This window comes from Nannospalax galili, unplaced genomic scaffold (assembly GCF_000622305.1).
Source record: "Nannospalax galili isolate Female #2095 unplaced genomic scaffold, S.galili_v1.0 scaffold895, whole genome shotgun sequence".
NCBI lineage: Eukaryota > Metazoa > Chordata > Mammalia > Rodentia > Spalacidae > Nannospalax > Nannospalax galili.
In genome coordinates this window covers 1,017,225-1,042,151 of record NW_008336435.1, presented here as the reverse complement: position 1 = coordinate 1,042,151, position 24,927 = coordinate 1,017,225, and the positions used below count along the sequence as shown (strand labels likewise).

At 36.2% G+C, this 24,927-nt stretch overlaps 1 protein-coding gene and 1 non-coding gene across 6 annotated transcripts in view; both read right to left on the bottom strand.

The window, feature by feature from the left end:
• Positions 1–24,927, bottom strand: part of Znf385b (zinc finger protein 385B) — a 495,209-nt gene that overhangs the window by 329,068 nt on the left and 141,214 nt on the right. The gene's annotated exons all lie outside the window — the stretch shown is intronic.
• On the bottom strand, positions 10,078–10,241 carry LOC115070049. The gene has a single exon (XR_003849252.1). It is a non-coding gene; the product is annotated as a U1 spliceosomal RNA (small nuclear RNA).

Below are 24,927 nucleotides of genomic sequence, written 5' to 3'. Positions count from 1 at the left end.
AATAAATTTATTTTTTATTTCAACTAATTTGAGTTGAACTAGCACTTACAATACAAACAGTCCTGAGTAATATTTCTTTTTCTTCATTAAAGATTTTTGTCCTAGCTATTATGTAGATTTGAAAATAACCCATGAATAAATGTACCTATAATTTTTGCTGAGATTTATTTTTATTTTTATGTATGTATATGTGTGTATTATGCCACATGTATGTGGGTGCCCATGGAGACCAGAAGAGGGCATGAGATTCCCTGAACTAGAGATCAAGACAGTTGTGAGCTGCCCAACATGGGTGCTGGGTACCAAACTCAGATCCTCTGTAAAGCTGTCTCTCTAGTACCATACCTATCATTTTTGAGAATTTCTCAGACCTAATAACACATCAACCAAAAATGATGATGCACACAGGTAGGTTTTAAATAAGGTAAGTCACAGGATAACTTTTACTAACATAAGAAGATAGACTTTAAATAAAAAATTTTAACTACGTGGTATAAGTTTCAGACAAAAATTTAAAAATTGGATACCATCATGTTAAAATCAATAATATAAAATACAATGATTAAAGTGGCATTTAAGATTAATGAGGGGCTGGAGAGATGGCACAGTGGTTAAGAGCGCCAGTTGCTCTTGCAGAGAACCTGGGTTCAGTTCCCAGCACCCACATGGTGGTTAACAATGGTCCTAACTCCAGTTCCAGGAGATCTGATGCTCTTTTCTGACCTCCATGGGCACTGCACGATATGGGTGCACTTACATAGATGTAAGCAATACACTCTTAACACATAAAATAAAAATGAGAGATAAAATACTTTTTAAAGATTGACGAGAGGCCAGGTGCGATGGCACACATCTGTAATCCCACCACTTAGGTAGCTGAATGAGGCAGGAGGGTATGAGTTTGAATTCGACCTAGTGTAAACAACGAGACCTGGTCTCAACAAATCATAATGATAATAATAATCATAATGACAAGACAAACGTTTACTTGAACAATAATGCTAATGTTATTAGCTGAGTAAAATTAAATCTTATATGACTTAAAGCTTTAAACATAAAAATAATACTAGAAGAAAATATAGGGAAGTATTTATGTGCTTATAGAAAGAAGAAGTATAACAAAAAATAGTGGTCCATAAATAAGAAAAGATTGTATGTCATAAAAATGAAAAATGTCAAAATACAGACAAATCAAAATATACAAGACAAAATAAAACTAAACACAAAGATGGACATTTTTATTTTTAACATGTCTGATAGAATAAAGGTAGTATGTAAAGATCTATAGAAAATCAATAAGGAAGTAAAAGGAAGACCTACTATAGAAATGTAGATAACGAGGAATTTTCTCCTCAATACTGGAAGTGATGTAGGACACATATCAAATATTGACTGCAGCTGTATCTGGGCAGTGGAATTGTAAATGGTTTTTGTTTGCTATTTTGTGTTTTTTCAAGACTGAGCATATGCTCCTTTGTAATTAGAAAAAGCAAAGAATATTTATGCAGCCTAGAACCTTACAAGCAGTAGTGGAGAAACAATCTGGAGATTTTACTTTAGAGAAGGAGACTGGATCCTAAGCCAACGTAACTTTCTGTAGAATATTAGACGTTAGTTAACTTGTTTTCATTCCCTGTCAATGTTTTAGAAACAAAACTAATGAACTATGAAAACCTACATGATTTAACTATTTTATTAAAGTAAATGACCTGATCTCTTAGTTGTGGTGTCATGGATTCCAATTCTCTTAGGATTCCACCATTGGTTGAGACTCATTACACAGCTCAGTGTCTCCACCTCTTACCCAACTCTCAGGGCCCTGAGCATGAGTTCTCATCTCTGTGGGCCAGGGTCCTACTCTGGGCTTTATCGTGTGATGATTAAAACTATGGGTTCAACTGACCCAAATGAGGTCCCTGTTATTATGAAAGTTGATGCAGCCATGCACAGTGAAGCAGAGTCCTTTAAATGATTATTTTCATACAAGTTTATTTATTCAATTCACTATAGTTCCCATTTCTTTTCAATGTTTTGCATACCCTAACCAGAAATAAGTTTAACAAATATGCCAGCCACTAGATATTTGTCATTTAATGCTAATGGAAAAATAAATCACAAAGAAGTTCAAATTTTCCTCAGGTCCGTAGTACAAAATCATGTCCAAACAGAATTCAGACTCAGGGATATCTCAACAAAATCGGTACAACTTAGTGTCCACAGTTGCACTAACATACAAATTGAATTTTCACAGGTAATCAGAACCTCCAGTTTACATTTGTTTCTGATTCAAAGTTTGATGGGATATGTTCTTTTTATTATTTATTTATTTATTTATTTATTTATTTATTTATTTATTGTCTTTTTGAGCTGGCCTAGAACTCACTATGTAGACCAGGCTGGTCTTGAACTCACAGAGATCTGCCTGCCTGCCTTTGCCTCCCAAGTGCTGGGATTAAATGCATGTACCACCATGCCAAGGTGGTATGTTTTTATTTTTTAAAAACGTCTAATTTATCATTAGTTATTATTTGCATGATGGTTTCAAAATACTTGAATTTCTCCTTCCACGGATTAGTGTTAACATCTGAGGATTCACTGTTGGTATTAAATTACTTGGACAGTAGGTTTCTTGACTGGTAGCCTAATGTTTATGCTCTGCTGAACCAATGACATCCACAGCCCCAATTAATAAATCTGGAATTGATGAGATTTCAATATCCTGCCAGTATTTTAAATATAATACTACATAAATTTTAAATTTGTAAATGATCTTTACTAACACAAATAATGATCTTTGCTAACACAAAGGGTATTGTTATTTAATGTAGAAAGATTTTTACTAACATAGGTACTCAATGGAGAAACCATTAACCCCTGATTTTATTCATTCATAAGCATGCTAACCCCAAAATAATGAGAATTTTAGCTTTGCTTGTTTTTTGAATAGTGGCTCCTAACGTGTTTTCCCCATTTTATGATCAAAGATAAATATATATTTCTGCCATTATAGGACAATTATAATCTCTGTACTTTGAGCTGCACATAAATGTATTGCATTTTTATATTTCATTACATACCAAATAGTCTAAACTAAACACTGAAGATTATGAATGCCTGCCTTTTAAAATGACTACTTCTGTACATTTTTATAAAATGTTCTGTATTTTAAAGATAATAATTCATAGAATCAAATTTATTCACTTTATCTATATATTTTTTTTTATTTCCTCAATGACAGATCTGCTGCTCCTCAGTAATCCTCCTCACCAGCCAGTTTGTTGTGTGCTGCCAGGAGGACTCTCTGAAAATCACTCCCTTCAGTCCATCCATGCCTCCATTTCTACCTTCCTGGGGAATTGTGGGATCAATGGACAACCAAGGGTAGTAGATCCTTCTGTCTTCTGAGCCTTAAGAAGAAGGGGTAAACAGTTATTATAGGGGGAAAAAAGCATGTGGGCTGCAATGTCTGTCAGTATGACAATCACGGGTTTCAGTTCAGACTGACATTTCCATTTACAGGATACATTAGATCTTAACTGTCACCAGGTTTACTTAGAAAGATACCACAGGAAATACATGTCAGCATCACAGCATCAGATACATCAACAGTTCTGACAGCAGTTCAGGTATTGCTCCCCACATCCCATAAGACTGTACTAAACTCAATTTTAAGAAATGAGAGCCTATAAATAAATCCAGGCTATTTCAACAGAGGCCTCAGCATGAAGGGAGACATATTCTGTAACCACCTGTGAGTTTATTTTCCAACTCCCTACATAAAGTATATACACACTCAATTATGAGGGAGCCACCTGGGGAAGCTAAAGTTGTGTTTTCTTCAAAAGGCTTTCATACACTTGGAATCACATGAACTCTCAATTCTGTTAATTAACCCAGATCAGGAGTTGTCTTCGCAATAAACAGTACAAAACAGGGATAACACTCCACATCTTAGAGTGTGTCTACGGAAACATTCTGAGACAGGGTAAAGCCAAGACATCATCTCAAGCAAAACACATTTAGACCCATTAACTTCTCTTAAATGGAAAATCTAAAAGCATGAACAGTAGCAATAATACCTAATTTAGGGGGAGAGCAAGTAGCCAAGCAATTCAAATACTAATTAACCATAGAATACAAATTTCAGAATGACTGTATTTTCAGAATAGTAAGAATAATGACTAATTTTACATGATATGATGTTAAAAGAATAAATGGAGTCACCACTAAAAGGGTAAGTAGAATATACAACTTGTGTACAACATGTAACATGTTGAAAACTGAAATGGGATGGTAAGAAAAGACAAGCTCATCCCATCCAAAAGCATAAAGAGATAAGAAAGAAAAGAACAAGGGAAAATAAAAAAAGAAAATAGGGAGGCTGGAGAGATGGCTCAGTGGTTAACAGCACTGGCTGTTCTTGCAGAGGACCAGGGTTCGAATACCAGCACCCACATGGCAGCTAACAGCCATCCATAACCCTAGCTCCAGGGGATTGGCACCTTCTTCTGACCTCTGCGGGCACAGCATGACATGGTACACTTGCATGCAGGCAATACACTCATAACACATAAAATAAAAATAATAAATAAAATATTAAAGAGAAAGAAAATAGAAAAAAGAACAGAAAGCCCAAAATAAACTAAACTGGTAGAAGAAAAAAAAATCTAAGTATATCAGTTATCTCTAAGCATAAATAAACTGAACTTTCCAGATTAGTCAAAAAAAAAAAAAACAAGCATTACCAAGGTAAATGATATGTCTTTATAACAGATATAAAATTAATTACTATGCAATCCCAAGTAATTATATTAACATAAAAGAAAATGGATTTTGAGCCAAAAAAGCTTCAATAGTGATAATTTATAAGAACACATCACTTAAATGTGTATACTTGAAGGCTGTACAAGGAACACAGTACCAGACAGCAGAAACTTCCCTTTGGTTTGTTGGTCAGGGTGGTCCAAGAGACTCACAAATAACACAGGCTATTGCTATAACCCCTGATTACCTCCCAGAACTTGAAGGTAAGACCCTATTGCTGAAGACAGGACATACTTTGGACACAGGACTTGGAACAATGAAGCTGGAACTGACCTGGAAGCCTCTCTCTAAAGACTAGCTCTCATAGTTCTAGAGGATACTATATAAGCTACTAAAGGAAAAAAAATCAACTAGTGGTCCAACCCAGCTTCAAAGCCTAATAACTACGAGTGGCACAGCAAACTATTGCTGTTGGTGCAGTATTGGCAATTTTGTCTAGGAGGTAATCAACAGCTATCTAATTGAACTTAAAGGCTTCTCAATGAGAGGGACCTCATGAATAATGCCGTAAATATAGCCAAATACACGTCTAGAGAGGACACAGATCCTAGAGAAAACCCTATCTCTGTCATATCTCTAGATAAATGAAATTTCTTAACTGTATGCTAAATATGGTCTTTATATTTACAGACAAATATACCATACATCACTCATTTAAAAAGCTTCTTTTGGCAACAGATGGAGGTTATTATAGGGGTCCATACACAGACAATAAATGTCTGAGATACACTCAGCCCTAAGTGACACATCTACAGTGGAAACTCTACACATAAGGTTCATGGAATATAGCAGAATAGAGGGTAAAGAGAATATCAGTACATCCCTCAACTCTCACCAGTGAAGATTCCTCATACAACAGAGTGTGATACATACAGAAGGCCACAACTGGCTAAGTTTTAGAGAATAAGAGACTGTAGAGTACATGTCCTTGGATAGGACTCCTTTATTAAACCTCACCCATCCATTGCTCAGGGATCATTGCCAAGGAAGGGGTGGAAAGATTCTAAGAGCCAGGATTGGAGCATGAACATAAAGAAACAGAGGCTTTCTGGCCACTGGGAAATTACTCATATGAACTAGCAACAATGGTGACAGCATGCACAAGACCCATGCTGACTTAATCAGACAGAAACCCAGCATAGAACAAGGGAAATGGGCTGAGGAACTATTGGCAACTGATGACTGCTGGGTGAGGAAGAGATGATCTTCTTAAGGGAGTGACCCTAGATAGGCTGGCTAGACTCCATTGGATGAACTTGGACCAAGGGACATATGGGTATAAATGCTTGACAAGATAGGACTTAACATACATGACAGAATGCATGAAATCCAGTGGGGGACTATAGGAGGGCACAGATGGGGGAGGGAGTCAATATTTGATTAAGACCTATTATATGAAAAGCACAAAAATTCAATAAAAAAGAATATACCACTTAACAAAAGATCATGTAAAACATTTAAATGTGTACAATTAAGGAAAAATTGTAACATATTAAAGCTATAAAAAGCACATATGTTTATGGAGGATAGGCCATGCATCTAGCTAAGATTCAACATTTTAATGAAAAGAACAGATGTCCAATATTATTTTTTAAAATAGAGACAGATTTATATGTGAACACTTGAACCACCAGCATGGCTGGACTTGGAAACAGGGCATGCAAGGACGTGATTTAGGTTAAAGGAGACCATAAGGCTGAGGTCCTGATCTAGCAGGGTAATTTCCTCTTACTCTTTTTTTTTCCTCTTTTTTTTTTTTTTTTTTTATTTCCTTGTTTGTTTTGAAACAGAGTCCTGCTGGGATTCTGGTCTCAAATCTGGCTGGTCTCAAACTTGTGGCAGTCCTCTGACCTCTGCCTCCCAAGAGCTAGAATACAAAACACATGTGTGCTGTCACGGTTGGCAGGACAACACCCTTAATAAAGGATACTGGAGAGCCTGTTGGCTCTCTTTCCTAGCATATACACGGAAAGGTCTTGTGAGCCCATTAAAAGAGGTTGGCCAACTACATGCCAACAGAAGACGCCTCAGAATAAAATGTACCTTCCAGGTGCCTTGATCTTGGGCTTTCTGATCCCTAGAGCTATGAAAAACAAATATCTGCCATTCAAGCCCCTTGGTCTAAGATATTTTGTTATGCCCAAGATGGCTGTTTTAATCTGTCATATTAAACTTCATTGTGACTCTTAATAAAATAAAAATAAAAACAAGATAGGGTGCTTGACCCAATGAGGCATAAGGTCTTTTATAAGTTTACAGATAGCAAGGTTTTGGTGTAGAAAGAGAAACCAATGGAACAGGAAAGAACACAGAGAAACTCACATATCTCCAGAAACTTGATTTTTAGTATAGTGAGATTTGAAGACCAGTGAGAAAGAACCAGCTAGTCGCTGAATGGCTTTTGATTGATTACCAACACAGAAATAAAAGAAAAATGCATCAACTGGGTTGTATAAAAACAATTTTAGACATGTTAAGTATTTAAAGCTAAATTATAATAGAACTAGAAGATCAGCAAATTGTGGGATCCATGGGGTATGAAAATCCTCCTTAGACAGAACACAAAAGAAGAAATCATAAAAACAATAGAATTATTTGGTTATGTTAAAATTAAGTATTAATTGTCCTCAAAGGACATCAAAAAGAATGGACACTCAAGCCATACACTGTGAGAACATATTGGAAATGTAAAAGATTAGTTATCTCTAGCCTTTAAGTATCTAGTACCAGTAATTTCTTTAAAGCTAATGATTCTCTTAAAATGTTCATTGGGTATAAACAGGAATTTCATAGAAGAGGAAGCACAAATGGCCAATAAACATGAAAAGATGTTCAAAAGCATTAATTATTAGGGATATGCAAATTAAATCCCCAGTGACATAGCATTTCACAACCACCAGATTGTCAACAATTTTAAAAAGTCAGACAGTTTCAAGTATTGCCAAGGATATGACACAATAGAATGCTCATCTGCTGCTGGTCAGTGTCAACTGCTACCTCAGCTAGGGAGATACTTGGCTTTTGTCCACTCATTCCACATACGGTAATAGCCCCTTTACTGTGTATCTGGTACCATTCTGGAACTTCATCATGAACAAAACAGAATGAAAATTACTATTTCAAGTTGAACGTGCACATTCCCAGCCCCTAACTTCTACTTCCTGGACATAAAATGCCCAGAAAGTACAACCCACAGCAAACTGGGGAAAATGTGTAGATATGATCAACAGAAAAGCACTGCCTCTAATCAAACCAGGAAAAGAAAATAATAGCCAAACACACACTTTCAGCAGAAGGGATAAATTGGAGTATACAATACAAAAAAATAAAATAAGGGAATAGAGAGAGAGATGGCTCAGCTGTTATGAGCTCTGGCTGCTCTTGCAGAGGACTTGGAATAGGTTCCCAGTACCCACACACCAGCTAACAATTATTCTTAACTCCAGTTCCAGGGGATCCAATGTCCTCTTCTGGCCTCTGTGGTCATTACACGCACATGTGGTGTACTTACATACATGTAGGCAAAACACTCATATTCATAAAATAAAAAAAATAAAACTGCTAAAAATACATACCTATATATATATATGTATATATGCATATATATTTAACAATAATCAAAAAGGAGGACAAGGAATTGAGAGGGAGCGGGGGGGGTATTTGAGTTGGTGGGGGCTAGGAGGGATGGAAATAATGCAAAGACAATACTCGGGTATGAAATTCTCAAAAATAAAATAAAATGCCACTGAAAATGAGGGAGCTACAGCTACACATAGACACTACAAATTTCAAATATCTGAGTGGGTTAATATGTTATAGCAAGCAAACGTGTGTGTGTGTGTGTGTGTGTGTGTGTGTATTTAGTGGTAGACTACACAGGATAGCAGGAAATAGCTAACACAGAGGGAATTACTTCTGTAACTAAGGGGGGAAATGATGCACCTAAGTTAAGGTTTTATTTATTTATGTATGTATTTATTTATTCTATTTATAAACAGGTCTCACTACATAGATTCATCATGATCAAAACAGAATGAGAATTACTATTTCAAGTTGAACATGCACATTCTTAGCTAATCTGGAACTTGCTGTGTAGACCAGGCTGGTCTCAAACACATCCATCTGCTTCTGCACCCTGAATGTTAAGATTAAAGAAATGCATCATCACACCTGGAAAAATATTATTTTTTGAATCAGGTTCTAGAAAATTTGGTTCAATTTTTCAAAACTGTGTCTGTGTTTTATATACTTTTGAGACTACTTTGTAATTAACATTTTAGAATACTCTATGCCCTTAACACATTGATTAGACTAAATTTCTTTGTTAGGTTATCAAGTGGGACAAAACTATAAAATGGCAAAATCAGGAACCCATAAATGGCACTGTTCACACACTATTTAAAGATTAGTCTATATAAGAATTATCCATTAGCATAATCTTGTCTCTGTGACAATTAAAAGAAGCAATTTAAAGTGATTAGGAAACTGAATGAAGGAACTATGAAAATAAGGTTATCCAGAACAAAATCTACAGTATTAAAAGACACTCTTTAAAGGTTTAATTCAATTGCTTCTCGAAAATATTTAAGATATGCAAATTCTTCAAAGACAAGCCTGCCATGGTAGAATTGCTCATAATTTGTACTATTAAGAAAGAAATCTCAGAGCAGAGAGATGGCTCAGTGGTTAAAAGCACCAGTTGCTCCTGCAGAGGACCTGGGTTCAATTCCCAGCACCCACATGGCAACTAACAACCATCCATAACTTCATTTCCAGTGGACCCAACACCATCTTCTGGCTTTTGGGGGCACTGCAGGACACAGGTGCTCTTAGGTACATGCAAGCAATACACTCATACAGATAATAAAATAAAAATAGCTAAGATTTTTAAAGAAACATCTTAGGGCATAATTTTCAAAACCCAAATAAACATGTCAGAAAATGATTTGTGTTTCTGGAATTGAAAGTCATTCACATTGATCAATTCTGTACAGTGTTTATGCTAGAAATGTTTAGTGAACATTATTAACATAATAAAACTAGCAGATAAAACCAAGGTTAATACTTTGCAGGCTAGAAATATTGAAATGGAAGTTCTTTTTAAAAGGCCAGTAATTATTTTGTCCCTAGAAGCCAAATTCAAATAAATAATGCACTCTGGACTATAGGTTCAGAAGGCAGGAGAGGAGGAATGGACCTATCATCTTTGGTGTATAGACCAGTGCCTGTACACATGAATAGGTTTTTTTTTTTTAAGAGGAAATGCAAACACAGTCCCCCAATACCACAAATTATGGAGCTAAGTCTCCCACATTTGGGGAAATTGCAGGGGTCAGCACATCTGGAGTGCAGTGGCTAAGCCTCACCCTGGGAAAACCCCCTTCGTGATCATGGTATCTCCCCTGCCAGGTACGTATGAATAGGCTATTTTTATAGAAATTCTTCACATAAAATTTTTGTGATGTAAACCACTACATTATACATTTACATTAATACAGTTTATGGTCAATGCATATTTCTATGCCATTCAGTAATGCAACTGCACCTTCAATGCATATATGCTACTATTGGTAGGTATATACACACACATATATCTATATATACACATACATATGTGGGAAAAATTTCATAATACACACAAATAAATGAGAATTACAATGAGTTAATATCATTGCATATTTACCAAAAGTTATGTAACATTACTTAAACTCATCTAACGAATATTTAATTTTACCTATCAGATAAGGAACTACATAGACATATTTTTCTAAACCTCATTATAGTAAGAAAAGATGCCTGCGTAATTAAAAGTTCAGTGTATAGTATTCAATTAAAATAATCTAATTCCTAAACATCTAAGTATTTAAAAATGTCAAGTGAAATTATTCGAGCCTAGAAAACTTAAAAATTTCCAGTGAAAAGGTTAATTAAATAAATGAAACACTGTTCTAACTACATATTCCTATGAGATATTTTGTGTAGTCAGTAGCAAAAGATTTAAGTACTTTAAAATTATTCACCACATATATACATTTATTAATATTTATGTGAATATGTGTACATGTATATGCACATTGTTGCCCTTTTGGAATATGCATATATAAGCAGACAATTTATAAGCATTTTTCTGCATGCCATACATTAAGGTGTTGGCTCTTTCACGATATATTTTTGGTATGTAGGCATAATGTTCTCTCTTTCTCTAGCTCTGTCAGCTTCACACTGTTCTGTAGTGTGAAATTTAGAAGAAATGGTGCAAAATCGACAAGTGGAAGCACAGAAATTTAACCAAAAAATATATTATTCAAATTGTTTGAGAACAACTAAAAAATGTTGTAAGCATTTGATATCAACAACTACTCTCCAAATATCGAGATGTTTCAGTCCCCAAACCTCAGATAATTCTAAGTGTATGAACCTTTATGCAAGTGTTTTTAAAAAATGGTAGTGGGAAAATACAGAGCATAGCAATTTATCCTACTGTGCTGTAGAAGGTGCACAGTGCTCTTAGAGTGAAACCCAGAGCTTCTGCTATCTTGCTAGAGTAAATTCATGACTCCCAGTTTTGCATACTTTTAGATAATATTGTCATTTTAAACTCCATCTCCACAGCAACCTCCTCAACTTCCTTTACTACAAATATGAAATATAAGTTTACAAAAAAAGAGTGGTGTGGCAGTAATATTGTTGGTGTGGCAGTAATATTGTTCCTTCCAATAAAGTTTCTTGTCCTGTTACCATTATTTGGCATCTAGTGGTAGAAGACTACTTCACCTCCTTTTATGTTCTTAATACATGGCTTGCACTTCACATTTTTTTCTGTGTTTCCTTCTGTTTTATTTCCTCTTGTTCTATTCTGGGTATGTATTTGTTGGTGGTAGATTTTTTTTTTTATCTTGTTTGTTTTTGAAGTTTTTTTAAAAAAATTGTTTTTATTGAATTTTTTTGTATATTTCATACAGAACATCTCAAACAATCTTAATCATCTTTATACCCCCATACCCACTGGCAACCTCACTGGAGCCCATATACTCTGTCACCTCTATTAAGGCCCACTGTGTCATCACTGTCCCCAGTGCAAGTCCATCCACTAAGGTCTAGTCAGCCTATCTAGAGACCCTTGTTTTAGGAAGATCAGCTCTTCTTCACCTAGCAGCAATCAGTTGCCAATATTTCTTCAGATAAGATTGTTCATTTTTCCAGTTCTATGCTAGGTTTTTGTCTGCCTGAGTTTGCATGGGACTTGATGCTAACACCATTGCCATAGAATCATATGAGCAGGGTCCCAAGAGCATGTAGGATTCTGTTTCCATATGGTTATGCACCTCCTCCCTGGCTCTTACAATTTTTCCACCCCCTCTTCAGAGATGGTCCCTGAGCCTTAGGTGGGTTTTGTTGTTTGTTAACTTGAGACCCGGTCTCCCTATGTAGACCTGGCTGGCCTGGAACCTTTGTCTCCAGAGTGCTGAGATTAAAGGTGTGTACCAGCAGGCCCCTAGGTAGTGCTTAATAATACATTTAGATAAGCCTGGAATTCCATTCCTTACTCTTCCATATACTTTCAGTATGACTTGGGGACTATTACTCTCTGAACTTCTGCTGCTCATTAGGATACGAGGTGTCAGTTTTTAAATGTTAAATATAATCTTTATCATGGTTAATGATAATGTTGCTATTCAAGATTTTCTACCTGATTTAATGATGTCAAAATCCAATATTAATAACACAGAGATAGTCGGAAACTTATGCATTACTACAAAGTTAGTAATAATACTGCCTCTGTGCATTACTCATATTCATAGATACTGTATTATGTAATAATACAGCATCTTCGCTTGTTAAGCAGGAATAATTCTTTGGTTTTAAGGACTGAAGAAATTAAACCACAGATATGTTCAGTAAACAGCACCACTGGAGAGTAACTGGACATTGAGCCAGTTAATACAGAATTCAGACAGAAATTCATTTCTACCCCGTACTTGTCATCTGTGGCTTACATGAACACACCATGAACACACTATACTGTAACCTTGGAACATTAAGCTGGTGGTCCAAGCAGAGTTCCATTTAATACAACACCTGGGCTACAGTGAACAGTTCAAATGAGGCAAACAAATACACAACACTAAGAAGAGATGTGTGCATTTGTTTTCAATTGCACTATTTTCAAGGAAAATATATAGGAGCAATAGAGTACAAGAAACACCATAATCAGACTATATTAATCACTTAGTTGGACAATTTTTGAGCAAGAATTTGAAGTTCAAGGATTACATTTACAGCTTTACCCTGTGCTCACTGAAGACATTTGTTACCATGTACTACAGTTTTGAGGTAGGCTATCATTTTCCTTTTCATTTTTGGCTCTTCAGAAACCTGAATACTTAAGCTTATACATGGTCTTGTGTTTTGTTCTTTTTTCCCTATAAAACACAAATATTTTAAGTGATGTTTTGATTCTAAATGTGATAAAAGAATTTCCCATCTTAAAAAAAAGAATAGATGAGAGCTGTGTTGAAAGATGGTTTGGGTAAAGCAGCAGCAGAATATTGTATCAGAGACTCTCTTGATTTCTATGTCTTTCTTTCATGAATTCAATGTATACTAAGTAGACTCAAACTTGAAATATCCCTACTTAAAATACCCTACTTAAAATATCCATCACTTTCATTTTTCCAAAAAGTTAAAACAATATAAAATAAATCAAGCTTAATCCCTTACCTACAGGATTTTCAAGGGAGGTGGTTACCTAAATAATATTAGGAAATTATTACAGCATGAGCTAGTCTACAATGAAAGACTTAGGAAAACTCCTACACAATTGAAAAAGTAATATCTGAAAACCACGATGCTTACATTTACAGCTACTTCTGGACTTTTGAGGATTAACCATGGGAGACAGCAATAATGCTCACCATCTAAAACATTTATAATCTACTTAAATAGATTATAGTTGCATAGCCTTTCTGCTTCCATATATTTTTATTTTATAAATAAACTAAGAATTCTATACAAAACAAGGAAATTATAAGTTTTAAAATATACCAATGAACATGGTCAAATAAAAGCCAATTTGAATAATCATCATGGAAAAACATCATGTCACACCTAAATTCTATGTACTTAAACCATATGGTACACATCAAAACGACCATAAAGTGACTGAAAGATTTATTTTAAACATTGGGCAAATCTCACTTGGGAGCAGATGCCCAGACTAGCTTGGAGACAGCAGGTTTCACTGGGTGACTAATCGCATCACTGGGGCATTTTTGTGAAGTCTATAAAAAGGATATTTAGTAGTAAAGTGCATGAATATTGATGATAACAAACAATACAAGCACTTCAAGCTATCTCTGAAGAGCAACACAATGACTGCCCTGAATCTTAAAACAAACCCAGCTCATTCCCATTCTCAGGGAGCAAATGCCCTTTCATCGGCTTGACTCTTTCAGACAAAAATCAATGAGAAATTTGCCTGAATAAAATGCTCATGATTAGATTCTTCGAGCATAGTTAACTTAATAATAATTTCTCATTTTATCCTTCATGTTCTTAGAAGAAAATCAAAATCATTGCAAATTTCCTCCTCCTCCTCCTCCTCCTCCTCCTCCTCCTTCTTCTTCTTCTTCTTCTTTAAAAAAAAAAAACTACCAAGGCAGTCAGCCTACAAGAATGTATGAGAATAGTTAAAAGCATGTCTGAAGTCAAATGAAAACTACTCCTGACCCCTGGAATTTTCCAGCTTACCTGCTTCTTAAAGAGTATTATAAAAGCTGGGCATAGTGGCACATGCCTGCAATCCTAACACTCAAGAGACTGAGGCAGGAGGATTGCTGTGATTTTGAGAGTACCCTGGGCATGTAGTGGGACCCTGTCAACAACAACAATAACAATAATAGAGTAAAAGAAAAAAGTTACCCCAAATCCCTCATTTTGGAGAAAAGGGCTTACTCAGGGTCTCACTGTCAATTGGTGACATCCAGATTCCACGAGAACTGTTTTTCCACTGGAAAAAACAGTTCTCAGATGAGGTTCGTCCCACTACACCTGGTCTCTCATGCGGAAGCAGAGGATATGAAAGCTATAACTGAGTTTGCTGATTTGGGGTCTTGAAATCTTGTCTTTCTCACAGGCAATCATATTTTAGCCCCAAATACCTTAATATTATTTTACATGTAAATTTTTTTTTAATCTTTGAAAATCTTCAGTTATCTGGTCTCATTATGTTGCACTTTCTTCCAGAAAAATTCAACATCCTTAATATTAATTAGCAAACTACAGTCTCCAACTAGTAATGATGACATTTGTAAACTCATGGTTGTGAAGACTCTGGAACAGAATGAGAAAACACTAAGAAATCAATGTGAAAATACTCTCCCCAAACAGCCACCCTTACTTTATATATTTACAGTTTTAAAGCCCAGTTAGAAATTCTTGATAGAAGATCAAGTCAGGAAACTATTAAGAAGTAGGATAACACAAGTACTCTTTAAAAAAAAAATTATTATTTTTATTTTATGTGTATGAGTGTGTTGCCTGAATGTATGTGAGTGCATCTGTGTCATGCAATGCCACAGAGGTCAGAAGAGGGCTTCGGATTCCCCTGGAACTGGAGTTAAGGATGGTTTGTAGCTGCAATGTGGGTGCTGGTAATCAAACCCGGGTCCTTTGCAAGAGCAGTCAGTGCTCTTAACTGCTGAGCCATCTCTCCAGCCCCAACACAAGTACTTTTTAAAGTTCCCTTAAATCCCACATCTAAAGTAATGCCTTTTAAAAGATTGATGTAGTTTATATTTAAGAGTATCAGACAAAGAACAGGTTAAATTCTAGTATAGTGGAATGAAAATAGGACTTCAAGGAAAATCTAGTTCATATAAAATATTTACACTGGAGCCAAAACTGGATTAAAGAAAACTAATGAAAATATTCCTCTATATGCATTTTATAAAACAAGGGAAGCTAACTTTCTTTTTAGTTCAAGTAAAAAGAAACATTTAATTTTCTAGGACATACTGGAAAAAAAAAAACAGGTAAGAAAGCAGCACAGCTAGAGATGCATTAATCAAGCAAAATCACAATCAACAGAACTTTCCTGGTGATTAAACACAATTTGAGGCAGCTGGGGGTGGACCTAGCTAGGTGGAGATTCCAAAGGAATACAATCCTGTGAGAGCAAAATTCTCACAGAAATGGAATTTGTAACAGGAAAAAAAAAAAAAAACCTCTCAGTGGAAAAACTAAAAGGGCAAATCTTGTATTTCTTAATTTAGAGATATATTATTAACCAGCACAACTTCCTACCTGGTCTCGTTCTTACTGTTCAGGTTTCATAATGCTTATGTGAGATACTTCTCCAATTTCCTAAATACAGGAATATTGGGTCATGTAACTATTAGCTCTCAGGAAGGTCAGAGATTGAATAATATATTGTTCCAAGAGTAGCATTGTTCTAGTTGTGTCTGGGGTTTTAGTTAATCTACTCAACACCTGCACAGGGGCATATGTGAGACTGACCACATCTGGTTACATAGAGTGGCCACAGATTCCAGTAGGAGGCAGTTTATGTCTGGGATCCTGGCTAGCCATCAATAACTCTTAAAAGTGTCCACCTTGATAACAGCTCACATGACCACCATGTACCAAGAACCTCCTTCATTCTTCTAGACCTCAAGATTGCTTCATGCAATGCAAGCTAATAACCCAGTTCCAGGGGATCCAACGCCCTCTTCTGATCTCCATGGGCACCTGCTCTCACAGACCTACACACAGACATATACAATTACACATAATTTAAAAAATAATAAAATATTAGATAAATTTTTAAAAGAAAAGTACTTGAAAGCCACTAACTAGTAAACAATTATTGCAACAGGGTTAAATGTAAAGTTGCTATTCTATACTGATATTTAAAAAGTAGGACAAATTTTATGCTTAATAAAGGCTTCTGAATAATTAGCTAATTGAATAAGTGAATGATTAGGAAAGGACTTTAGAGACAAGAGTTTAGGGGGAAGCAAGAGTGTAGGGGAAGCAACAGAGAAATGATTATGATATAAAAACATAAAAAAAGAAGAAACATCTTAAATCCAAAGTGCAATTGAGTTTGAACAAATTCCTACTCTACACTGGTTTCTCACTTCCTAAGGCAATGAAAGTTATAAACTTAGTCTTTTGGGATTTCTTTTTCTTTTTACTACAAAAATGTAACTAAAGCTTTATCATGAAAATAAGTCACTTGACTAGAATACATTTATTTATCAAAATGCACATATATTTGCATTCAACCTGTATGTTCAGATCTGACTAGTGCTGTTCCCATTTTGTTCAGAAGTATCCAAGGCTGCTTTTACTGCTTCCCAGAAGTCCATGCTTTTATCGTTGTATCTGGCTCTCTGACAGAGGTGAATCCATCTGCTCCTCACACCTGTCCAATGGCGTACACTTCACATATGAGACACTGAGACGAGAAGTTAGAGACTTTGCCACACCGTTAATAGAAGTCAAGATTGGGGGTGAATTCTGTCACTGGACTGCCTGATGTAAAATCACAAGTCCTGCCACAAGTTTCTTCACAGTTAGTCATTTTTGAGTTTCTTTTAAGGATTCAATTTACTGCCCTGTAGAGTGCAAACTCCTTTAAGCCAGTGATCCTCAAATGACTTAAAACAAATTGAGGGGTTCCTAAAAATATTCATGATTGGGAACTGGGGATATAAGATCTTGGGGTTGTTGTCAATGTGCCTATCTTTTTTTTAACAATTTATTTTATGTGTATAAGTGTATTACCTACATGTATGTAAGTGCATCTGTGTTGTGCAGTGCCCCCAGAAGTCAGAAGAGGGTGTTGAATCCCCTGGAACTGGGGTTAAAGATGGTTGACTACCATGTGGGTGCTGGGGTTTGAACCCCAGTCCTCTGCAAGAGCAGCTAGTGCTCTTAACTGCTGAGCCATTTCTCTAGCCCCATATGTGCATATCTTTTAATTCAGCATTTTCACTACTGGGTTTAGTTAACATGAATGCTTGTATAAACATGCAAAGGCATAAAACAAAAACTTCCCTTTCATGTGTATATGTAGAATGTTACTGGAACATTATTTGAGTAGGAAAATGCTGTGTTGGATTTCCCAGGGTAAGACATGAACAAATGTCTACCTACCCCACATGGGATACCAACAAGACACCAAAGAAACTATCACATTCAAGTCCAGTTTAGTGAACCAGTGAGTTTATTTGGCTTACTTACAGGAATAAGAGTGACCCCCCAAAAGATGCATTTCCAAAAAGTTCCACTTGAACATGGGTGATGGTCTCCAAAAAGCTGTGTAAATGAAATCCTCCTTCAGTTAACTTCTTCTCTAGCATTTTCTAAGGCTGTGTGCACAGAATCACATATAGCTGGGTTGGGGTACAAGAAGAAGCATCTGGAATCTCAGGTGAAGTTTAATGATCCTACTTCTGAACAATAGGATGGATGTTGTGAAGGTCTCCTGCAGATAGTCACAGCTGTTCTGATTAAGATGGTAGTGGTTGTGTTATGCCCACAGGAAGACATTCCACAACACCACAGTTGATGATGGTAATAACTATCATGCATCCATGTGATATGATATACAGTAATTTAAAATAAGATACATCTATAAAAACTGACATACTGTATAAGATATAAAAGCAAAACAAGACATGAGACAAAATATGTATTGTTTATGCAAAAATATATTTGTACATGTGTTCATATGTAGTTATAGGGAGGGAAAGTGAAGAAGGAGGAGAAAGAGAAAAAGATGAATGGATTATATCATAAAAGGTCTGAAGACTGTTCAGGGTAGAATTACTTTCAACTATATACCTTTTTTACTGTTTGAAGTAGACTTATATTTAACCATTTTTCCTTTGAAATTTTTAACATGCACTTGGTTTCAAGAATAACAAATATGTTCATGTAAAAAAAGATTACCAAAAATTTTTGATAGTTATTGCCACATTGCTTTACAAATGTATGAATCAAGCTAGGTTCAATTAACAATGTATGAGAGAGTTCTTATGTCTACACAGTAACTTATATGGTTCGAGCTTACTCATTTGCTAAGCTAAAAAAAAAATCTGTATCTTACTATAATTTTAAAGAGTCTTGGGACTGTGGATATGGTTGTCAGTAAAGTACTATCCATACAAGCATGAAGACCTGAGTTCGATCCCCAGAACCCCACAGAAAAGCTGGGTATGGTGGCATATATTGTATCTATAATCCCAGCACTGGGGAGGCTGAAGCAGGAGGATCCCTGTGGCATGGTGACTAGACAGTCTAGCCTAACTGGTGATCTCCCAGTTGAGTGAGAGACTCTGTCTCAAAAATTAAGGTAGAAAGTGATTAAGGAAGACATACAATGTTGACCTCTGACCTCCACATACACCTGCACATGCACCTGCACATACACACAAACACACATACATCTGAACATATGCATATATACAGAAACACACATATAAAAATAGAAGTGTGAATCTTGCTAAAGACAACACTATCAAATAATTTATTAAGTTCTTTCGAGGTATTTGTGAATCTTATACATGAGTTCCACTCACTAGTCAGTGTTTTGATTGTTTTCATTTACTATGTGCCAGGTATTGTAGTCAGGGTCACATATTTGAAGGATCAGGTCACGGATCTTAAGATGTCTGGTAGGTAGACCAATATTTACCGATATATATACTGCCTGAGTACAGAAGTGGTTACTGATGGGTAAGAGCTTGTTCCTTAAATATATCTTATTAGTGATTTCTAAAATATATTTTATGAACATTTAAATATGACAAAAAGAAAATAAACATGGTATTTTGGTTATCAAGAACCATGAGCAGCAATAATAGCTAATAATTAAAGGTTATGATTAAGTGAATTTGTTAGATCAATGTTTATAACCTATTTATTGAAATAAGAGAAAGCAGAATAATTTATAAATTCTCTGCCTTAATATTTATTTAGAGAGGTTTACAAGTTTGTTTAAAAGACAGAAAATAGTGCATATTTTCTCCAACTTATTTGTACAAATTTTTAGCTTTTTAAATTAACAAATCAAAGACAAACTTTAGTCTCCTGCCCTTCCACAAGTCACAGGGCCGTTAAACTTATAATATGTGATGTTTTTCTGCTAAGTACTGAATTTGTTATACCATGGTAAAGAAGCTTGCCCTTTAGCATGAGGTGTGTCAAGGAGAGTTAATTATATTACATGGAAAGCCCTTTTCTCAGTCAGATGCAATAAAATGTGATGTTAATGTTAACATCATTGACTGGTAAGCCTGCTTCTTGGGCTTTAAATCATTCTAACCTTCCTTCTTTTAAAAAGCTCCACAATTTTTCCATGGAATGAAGTGAGACTTATTGACCACTTTCCATTTTCCTATGTTGCCCTTCTAAGTTTAAACTATCGTATTTGTTATGATCTCTACTGTTTAAATGTAGCCATTTGAGCTGCATCCAGACACAGCAAGAAGAGCTGACATGATGTGTGGAAGCTGTTAAGTGTGTGTATGTGTGTACTTGTGTGTACTGAGGGATGTCATAGGATCTAGGTTTGACTTACAATTCTGCTCTCTTCAACAAGAGAGCACTGTAGTCACTGCTGTTTTGATGGTGTTCATTTATTATCAGTGTAGTGAGCAAATTCTCCTTTCCACACTCTCAGGAATATGGTAGGGTCAAATGGAATAACAATTGGAAATGAATGAAGAATTAAAAACAATAGGTTCTCCATGGCTCCACCCTGAAACTGCCCTGCATGCTGATGCTTTGTGTGGCCTCCAGCTACCCAATGCTTCACATCCTGCTTCATCCAACTTGAGTCTGCTGTGCCCCAACCCCATGTCGCCCACCAACACTGAACAGCTTGAGGTTTTATCTTTCAGATCCTAGTTTAACTAGAAGATGGCCATAACAAAAGAAAGAATTGCTTGAAAATAACAAATTGCATTTATTGAGTGCTTTCCACATGCCAAACCATAAAGTCATCATTTGGCAACTTTACAGCTCTTAAGATGGTGTCTTCTAATGAAGCTGAACACCTCCCAGCCCCATTTTACCTTAGCTTGGCATTCTCACTTAATCATGACCACAAACCCATCCAACAGAATCTATTATTATCTTTGCTCTGCAGATGAAGAAACTGAAACTTGGCCAGTGAAGTCATTTGCCCACGATCATGCAAGCTTGGTTGAGATGTAGCTAGACTGGGAATGCGTCAAAAACCATTCCCATAGTTACTCAGTTTCTAGAAAGAGAGCCAATGCCCTGAACAAATGGTGACTTAGTATTAAATTCTAACTTAATATGCTCGCATAACCATTGAGTCTGAGGTTGGCTGATCATCTACTGCCACCATCCTTTCAACCCTTAAACCTCTTTTAATCACATCTCAATTATAACCTGCTTTTCTTTCAATAATTTTCTAATAATCTCTTCCTGACAAGTATTCAGGACACCTTAGTCATGCTGGTTATCCTCACAAGAAACCTCTACCTTTTACTCACACTACAAACATGTTTTGCCCAGCTGAGCAAGGAGCAGGACTTCAAGCTCCACTGTTAGGTACTTTTTCTACAGGATGCATAGAAGATACCATGCATATCAGTCACTTTTCACATCCCTATGACAGATACCTCACAGAAACTATTGAAAACAGGAAGATTTCCCTTGGCTCACAGTTTTAGAGGTTCAGATGGTCCATAGTTGCTTGGCCCCATGCACTCGGATAGACAGTAAGGGAGGATGGCAACCGTACCATGCCTTTCACCCAGACTGATCTGTTTCATCAACATTCTTACATCTGTTCTCCACTCCCTCCTTCATTTCCTATTAATTGAAATTAACTAGTTGGTGTTGAGCCATTTCTTTTCTAGAACAATGGCTCTAACTGGGGCTGCATAGTAGGATAGCCAGCACTTTAAAATTTTTGATTCTTGGATTGTGCTTCCAGAGACTTTGATTATTGAGTTGGGGAGGAGGCCTACAATACCAGCATTCACATTGCTTGTTCTTTCTTATGTATTTACTCTCCTGACTGAATAACATGAAAACTTTAATGACCAGATGATCAGTGATTGAACCCTATCACTGCACATCCTGGTGCTTCACCCTAAATTCATGTGGGCCAGGTACACCTTGTGTAAAAGTGTTTGACCAGCTACAAATCCACTAAATTCTTTATAACTCAGTGCTGTCACAGACTGAATTCTCTTATTGACAGCTGGTGTACAGCTTTGGCAAAACATTTGTATTCTGGAGGCCACTGAGAATACCAGATCTCAACCGAACTGCTGTACAGTTCTGAGGAGCTGACTTAACCTCTCTGCACTTCAGTTTCCTTATCACACCCTAAAGGATTAGAAGGATTAAATGTGTTTACATATATGGAGTACAGGCTATAAAGTTAGCTTCAAAGTTGATTATCTCTACTTGTTACTAAGTCCTAGTATATGCACTGTTGATCAATGTATTCCATTTAAAAAAGACAATGGGGGTTGGAGAGAAGGTTCAGCAGTTAAGAACACTGGCTGTTCTTACAGAAGACCCTGGTTCAAATCCCAGCACCCACATGGCTGCTAACAACTGTCTGTACCTCCAGTCCCAGGGGATCCGACAGCCTCTTCTGACCGCGGGCATTGCACGACTCAGGTGCACTTATGTACATGCAGGGAATACACATATACACATAAAAATAAAAATAATACATAAAATATTTGTTTTAAAAAGACATCCAATTTTATGTCTTACAGGGCTTATACTGTGTCCAATATTGTGTAACTGTATTAATTCAACAGCAAATCTAAAAATTTTATAGCCACTTTTGAAAGAGATGTATCCTTGCTCTGGAGTGTGTTACTGAATATGTTAAAGCTGCAATTAAATGCTTCTTCTAATCATGTGGTTATTAATTAAAAAAATTTTTTTTAAAAAGACGATAGAATTTGTTGATAAGAATCTGATGTTGAGGTCTGGATGGCTCTGTTGTTAAGAGCATTGTCTGCTCTTGCAGTGGACCCTGGTTCAGTTTCCTCCACCCACATGGCAGTTAACTGTCCATAACTCCAGTTCCAAGGAAAGCAATGCCCAATTCTGGCCTCTGTGTGCGTTGCACACATGTGATGCACTTACATACATGCAGGCAAAACACTCATACATATAAAATAAAAGTAAATAAAAAATTTTAAAAATCAGTTATAAAAAAGATCTGATATTGGTTAAACCTGATGTAGTTGAACCAAGAGATCTGTGTTAGAGAGAATCTTCATGCCATCCCTATTAAAGCACTATTCATAACCCATTGCAGGACTTCTGCTACAGAAGTGACGTCCACTGCTTATATCCCAGAATTAAGGCAAAATTGAAACAATTACAATGTAGATGGCATCATACTTGGTCTAACATATACCTAAATTACATAAACCCAAAAGTCCCAGTTAGATAATGGTTAATTTATGAATATAGTATTACCCACCATATAATATATAAGATATAGAAAAATAATGGCAAAACATGTTCCTGTGGATTCATTTCTGAATCTGCTTAATCCTGTCCTTTTCCAGAATCCCTCAAAACCTTCAGTAAAAAAAAATCATCTTAAGTTGCCAGAACAAAGTAAAGGTTCTAGAAGTAAGTTATTTCAACAACACCAGTGACTCAGAAAACAAAGGCAAACAAAAATCAACCTCTCCAGAACTAGCAAGGATCACTGATATATACCCAGTATGAAATCTCATCAAAAAGACATTTGGCTAAGTGTCCCCATGGTGTTACAGATCAGAAGACAGAAGGCTTCTAAACTCTAACAACTTAGCTACTCCCTGAAGAGTATTTGCTCTCTCTCTCTCTCTCTCTCTCTCTCTCTTTCTCTCTCTTTCTCTCTCTCTGTAATACATACTACATAAACTTTCTTAGTTCATTTTGTGCTGATCTGGTAGTATATTGAAGACTGGATAATTTATAAAGACCAGAGACTAGATTCTTGCAGTTCTGGAGGATAAGTCCCAGATCAAAGGGCTGCATCTGAGGAGGACATTTTTGCTGAGTCCCATAACCTGTTTGATGGTATCACACAGCAACAGGGCAAGAGATCAGACCCACAGTGTCACTCCCACAAAAACATCTATCACAGTTCATTTTCTTTACTTTTTCAGACAGAGAATTAAGTTGTATATTGATGTGTATTTACTCCTGTTGGGGCTGTCTGCAAGAAAGGAAGGCAAAAGTAAGCGAGAAGCAAGCAGTCAGGTGTGTAGAAGGCTTGGTAAGCAGAGCATTCTTCGGTGCTGCCTTAGGTTAGAGAAAGGGTCTCACAGCAGAACCCTGTTACATTTCTGCAAGGGAGTTACATTCAGAAGGAAGGACACAATCAATGTTTTGTATGTTCCATTAAGGGTAAACTTGGGGTATCAAAGTCAACACTAGTAATGGGCTTTTATAGCATATATATAATTTATATACAAATGCTATAAAGTTGTTGCACTAATACAGTAAAAACCTGCCTAAGCATTCTGTCATCACATGGTATACATAGTAAATACAAATACTATCTTTTCTCATTTTACTTTGCTATGATAAGTTAAATAAAGGATTACACTTCTTTTCTTTCAAGTCAAGCTCACAAGTCTCTCTATACTTCTGAGTGACTCATGGGAGAGCAGTAAAAAACAGTCCTAATCTAGAGATATTTTTCTTGATCTATTATGTATAATTTGTCAGTAGATTGTAGGAATAATATGGTTCCCTCTGGTTTCCATGACTAGCTAGGCGTTGTTTCTCTCTTGTATCATCTCACCCCTCTATCATGGTTTTCCCACTTAAGGTGCCCCCCTTCCCCCCTTTCTTCCTTACTAATACTCTTGCTCCTATGATCCTACCTCTGTTGAGCTTCTTCTTTCTCCTTATCCCCTAGGTTCCTCATATACCCTTCCCTCCCCCTCCCTTAGACTAACCCAATTTTTATCCATATCTCCCTTATTAAGGCCTGTTACCTACTATTCTCCTTCAGGTTATTTCTTTTCCTTTACCTCACTGTTTCCCCCCTTTCTCCCTTACTAATACCCTTCTCCTATGGTCCTA